We start from the raw sequence: 6,335 nt of genomic DNA on the forward strand, positions 1-6,335 counted from the left end.
TTTTTAATTCACTTCCGCGAATAAAAATATCTCCTAAATATAGTGAAAATCGATCAGGGCACTACACCGAGGTCGCTCCAGGAAGTCGTCAGCATCGTGAAGGGTCTGCTAGGCTTCCTTAAGGAGCTGGGCTGGCACGAATAGTGTTCACAGCCAGTCACGCAAAATAGGCGCACGAAGACGTCGAGTTGCAGAAAACAGCCCGTGTTAACAACAACAACAACATAATGAAAATCGATGGTAAAAAAATAATGTATCAAAAACGTTTATTTTTATCATTATCCGCCAAATAGCCTTATCAACAACCAGTGAAACAGGCCCTAAACATAACACCGTGTAGTATTGTAAGCTATAAATTAAAATAGAAACGTTTAGTATAAATTAGAAGCACGTATTTTATTTGATATGCTATGCTTTAGCCTATCGTAGTCCACTGCTAGACAAAGGCCTATCGCAGTCCACTGCTAGACATAGGCCTATCAGCTTGTCCCAAACATCCCAGCTCTCCGCAGTCCTCACTCAGTCCCGACAATCTTACGTAGATCAGATTAGTAATGATGTAAAATTCCTGTAAACTGAAAAAAATTATTTTGACACAAAGAATTATTAATAATCGAATTTAAAACTGTTTTACGTACAAGTGAACGTTGTGTAAAAAAATATGATTTGATATTTATATTGAATATTATAAACATATTTATTTCGGAATATGTCTCGGCTCCTATCAGACACGGCATTTATTAAAATTATAAGACAGCGAGTTGAATAAAGCATAACGAGACGAATCCAAGATATGATGAAAGGGTGACCTGAAATCCGTGTGATGAATAATAAAAATTGTTAGAAGCGATCCTTCTTTAGACAATCTAATCCCTTTTGTAAAATATGTAAATTACACTGTTTACATTTTGTCTTTTAGTTACATGAATATGTATTTGGTTTGCAATAAATATTTAATTGTAAATTGTTTTTAAGCGTGGCTTGTTAGATACATTATTTGTTTTATAGTGGTAGGGCACAACAGGATAAAGGAAATAATGGAATGTCATATTTTCGTCACAAATCATTATTATAGTTTATAAAATAATGCTGCCAAAGAGTGATTATGTTATAATTTTATGTGTGAAGTACTGTTACGTTCATTGAAGTAGGGCACAGCAGGATACATTCTGCTCAAAATCTGGAATAATCAAACTGGGTAAGTTGCTCAACCTTACAGAAAATCTTAACTAAATAACACAGCTCTCGAGTTGTGTTGAGTTCCTGTGGTGAGTAAAGTGGACATAGCTCCTGGGGACGGTCGGGGGTAGGGCGCGGTATCTCTGGTGCGCCTATAGGCTACGGTAATCACTTACCATTAAGTGGGCCGTACGCTTGTTTGCAGATCTAGTTAATAAGCTAAGCTGACAAGGCTTATATTTGATAACCTGGATAATTTATAGATTATTAAGGGATATCTTATCCTTCCTAATATAAATAATAAGATTAGTTTTCATATAAAGTATAAGTATTAGTTGTCTAAGTATTAGTTGTTTAGATAACTGATTGATCCTGCCTATTACACCCTACTGCTGGACATAGGCTTCTTTCTACGTGTAGAAGAAAAGTTTGAATCTTAATCTACTATGCTGATCCACTTTAAAACCATAAAAATAATAATATTCCTATTTGAAACAATACAAGCTCGTGGCCATTGTTTCTAAAATTGGTTTATCTTTGTTTAACAGTGAATCTATTTAAGGAGACAAAAACAATAATTATTTCCGCATTATTCATTACAAACAACGTAAAGATTTCTTCTTCTAATTCTTTTTAAATTGAATTTGTGTTTTAAGCCCGGGAACAAAGTTTTTGCGAGTGCTTAAGGGTGCTGCTTCCTTTGTTTAATTTTATCAATATTTTTTTAATCAAAAATACATTTATTATTCCTTAATATGTGTCACTTTATTTTTCTGATATACATATGTAGGAATGCGACGCGTTGGCGCAACGATCATAGCACCGGTTTGTTGCTGTTGCGCTAGCGGTTGCGGGTTCGATCCCCACACATGACAAACATTTGTATTAGCGCCATACAGATGTTTGCCGTGGTCTGGGTGTTTGTGCAGTCTGTGGGTCCCAACACCGTGCCTCGGAGAGCACGATAAGCCGTCGGTACCGGTTGTTATCGTGTACACCTGACAGCGATCGTTACACATAGTAGGGAATTATATCAGCCAACTCGCATTGGAGCAGCGTGGTGGATTCAGCTCTGATCCTTCTCCTGCACGGGGAAAGATACCTCTGCCCTGCAGTGGGATATAACAGGCTGAAGAATATAATTATGTAACTTAAGTGATTTAAAATTCCTTTCGTCAAATATAGAATTTAATTAAGAGTGAACAGAGGACTCGAATGGAATGCAACATTGTGTTACGGGGCTATATGAATTTATTGCTATTTACATAAATAACATTCTGTCGCAAACTGTTACTATTTCAGAAATATCACATCGCGATGTTGTATAATTTATAGATTAAATATCAATGAACACACTTCAACAATTTGTGCACGAAAATAGATAAATATTCGTGTGTTAAGCACCAGCGGTTAACAAAATACATTTATTTTTATCGTTTCATCCAGCAAAATCTACTACTTTAGAAGCAAATATATACACGAGACGGCAAAATTTCCCTTTACATAGCGATAGTTATATGGCTCTACCTTGAACATTTCTCTCTAATAAAGCAACACGATTGTTATAATTTTTTATTTGATTGTAATACATGTAATACACATTATTAATAAACTATTAACAACTTACTAGTAAACAGTATAATTAATATCTTACAAGTACCGCGATCCGACAAGCTAGCGCGCAGAGGTAATAAATAACAAAAAAATTATAAATATAATCTCCGCTAAACAAAATCGTTGTACACTTTAATTTAGCCACAAAAAAATAAAAGAAATATAGATAATATTAATTTCTTATCACTAAAAAGGGAACCTTTGTCGGCCTAAAGTAATAAACAACTACAAAGAGTTTCATTTAAACTATTAATTGGTTCCGCGTTATGATGATTGCTTCAACAAAAAGACAAATAGAAATAAAAGCTGCCTAATTTTTTTTTAACAACCACTTTAATTCGAGGCAACGTCATACCGACACAAAAAAACTAACCTTAGATGGTAATTATTTAATTATTAGGTCTAATCAATGGTTAATTTATTGTAAATTGAATATAAGAAAGTATATTTGTAAAAAATATAACTTTAAGAACTATTAGTTTTAAATAAATTACAAATCACACAACAATAATTTGTGATTTAAAAAATTAAAACTATGTTTACTATGATAGAGCTTCATAGCCGTTATTGATGAAGAATAAAAATAGGGAATAAAAGATGTAACCGTTAATAGTACAAGTCTTATGGAATATCTATCCACCCTGAAACAGCTACTACAGCTTTCTACTATAGCAAGTAAGAGCAGGCAGAAGAAATCAAATAGAAAATCGAAAATAGAAAATCTATATCGATTTTCTAATCGAATCGAATACTAACGGAGAATAGAATAAGTAAATATGAATATTACGGCGAATACATATCTCACATTCGTTTCGCCGACGATATCGCCATCTTTGCAGAGACGTTAGATGATTAGGCCAAATGCTGGCCGGCCTAAAGGAGTCCTCCCGACGTGTCGGTCTCTGTATGAATTTGGACAAAACGAAAGTTATGTTTAACAACCAAGTCATACCGATATATATATACCGACCGGTATCGGTAGATAGTACCCTTCTCAAAGTTGTTCAGGATTATATTTACCTAGGCCATACTATCCAACTAGGCCGTAACAACTTCAGAAGGAGGCCGACAGGAGAATTCAGTTGGGCTGGGCGGTGTTTGGCAAGCTTCGTCGAGTCTTCACTTCGAAGATTCTGCAATGCTTGAAAACAAAAGTCTTCGAGCAATGCGTCCTGCCTGTGTTAACATACGGAGCCGAGACGTGGACACTGTCGAAAGGACTGGTCCACAAATTTAAAGTCGCTCAACGTGCAATGGAACGGGCTATGCTTGGGGTTTCTCTCAAAGACAGGATTAGAAATGAGACTATCTGCAAGAGAACGAAATTAATCGACATAGCCCACAGAATTAGCAAGATGAAGTGGCCTTAGGCTGGTCATCTGTGTCGCAGGACCGATGGCCGTTGGAGCAGACGGGTCCTGGAGTGGAGACCGCGTCATGGCAAACGCAGTGTGGGACGTCCTCCGGCTCATTGGACCGACGATCTACGTAAGATTGCCGGTGTAGGCTGGATGAGGATTGCGGAAAACCGGTATGTCTGGCGTGAACTTGGGGAGGCCTATGTCCAGCAGTGGACTGCAATAGGCTATACTGACTGACTGACTGAAAATAAGTAAAATTTCTAAACAATCTTTAGAGTAAAAATTGCTTGTCTGTAAAGTTAGTTTACGGACGATAGTTTAACGTGACAACTTCATAACAAAACATCTTTTCTGACGCATAGGCCAATCGAGTGGAAGAGAAATAGATGCGGCTTGCGCGTACAATGAGCATGACGGGACATAGAGCGTATCGCTACACTGAAGTAACGCTACCCTGAGTCATCCTTTTTCGTACATGCAGACGGCGTTTATCGATTTATTAGACGTTGTCACGTCAAAAAGTTGCATGTTAGCTTACGTGGAAGACAATTGTCATTAGCTACACTTATACGCTAAATTTATCATAAAATTTATAAAACTGTACACGGCGTGAACAGCAAAATTATATTATACTAGCTGACCCGGCGAACTTCGTATCGCCTAACAGTCGATTCTTTAATTTTATTATTTTTTTTTTTTTAGAATTTTCTCTCCGTAAGAACCATCCTCGTACTTCAAGGAATATTTTAAAAAAAGAATTAGCGAAATCGGTCCAACCGTTCTCGAGTTTTGCGCTTAGCAACACATTCAGCGACTCATTTTTATATTTATAGATTAACAAAAAAATTAAAAAAATCATTTGAAAACAATAAAACGCAAACTCTCGTAATATATCGTGTTTGAAAATATTCGTATTGTAACTTAATAACATTGTATGTCATTTTTAGTCAATAACATTTAGTTTTCTATAACTTACATATATATAATTTAAACTGAAAATCTTACATTATTAGATATGTAAGCGCTGTAAATTGTACACAAATAAATTAAAAATGATATTTTGTTTGCAGAAGGTATGATGAGATAAATGCTTGTATGAATATAATGTTATTCAAATAATATTTAGTGTGCAGGTGTGTACCTATATAAGCTGTGATAAATTAGAAACAGTACGGTAGAATTCATTGTTTAAAGCCAGCATTACATTAAGGACTTGACCAACTGTGTTTCGAACAAGTTGGTTAAATATAGATGTGTCATTACCACCTGCTAGCGGTGTTATTTGTATCATCACAATTACAAACTTAAAGCATTAGTTTTGCCGTGTGCAGACATTTGTATTTTTTTTTTCTTATAATACATTTGTTTTTATTAATCGGGATCATAGTGTCCCAATAAAAAAATCAAAATATCAGTTAAAATGTATCTAAATATTTGTTAAATGTTTTTTAAAATGTATAACTACTACATGACTAGTAGTACTTAGTTATATATACCTATATTAGTTTTATTAATAAAAAAATTATTAGACTTTACTAAAAACGAGTTTCCTATGGATCACACGACTGAAGTAAAACGTAACTCTTTCCATCTTCACTAACCTCACCTATATCTCACTCTCAACTTCTGTTCGCCTCGCTCGATCACACTTTTCGTAACGCTATCGTCACGCATTCACCAGCCCACTCTACAAGTCAAGTTTTACTTTAACAAGTTTTATTATTTTACACACGTTTCATTACTTAGCGCTTAGAATTATTCTGGTTCCTTTACAGAGGAGAACGTAATCGTTATAAAATCAAACATTACGTAAAAAAACTTTATATCACTTTAAATATTTCATAATGCACGTCTATGTTGTGTCTTAATGTAGTGTCGCTTACTGTAACAGTTTTATGTAGTGGATAAATGTCAAAATGGATTTTTATTACTTTTTTAGCTTACAATGATAGCCATTAACTTTTTTATATAAAATATTTTAGTAAAATAAAAATTTTAAAAACAAAAATCTTGTTCCTGTATTACAGTCATAATGTAACTTAGGAAAGGATTTCTTTTTAATAAAAAGCAATTAAGATATCGTGTCGAACGCTAAATAGAAACCCTTAGGCAGCTTTTAGCATACTTACGTTCTGTATAAAAAATGAAATAAAAGATCAATACGTCTCGACCTAAATGATT

This window comes from Melitaea cinxia, chromosome 7 (genome assembly GCF_905220565.1).
Source record: "Melitaea cinxia chromosome 7, ilMelCinx1.1, whole genome shotgun sequence".
Taxonomy (NCBI): domain Eukaryota; kingdom Metazoa; phylum Arthropoda; class Insecta; order Lepidoptera; family Nymphalidae; genus Melitaea; species Melitaea cinxia.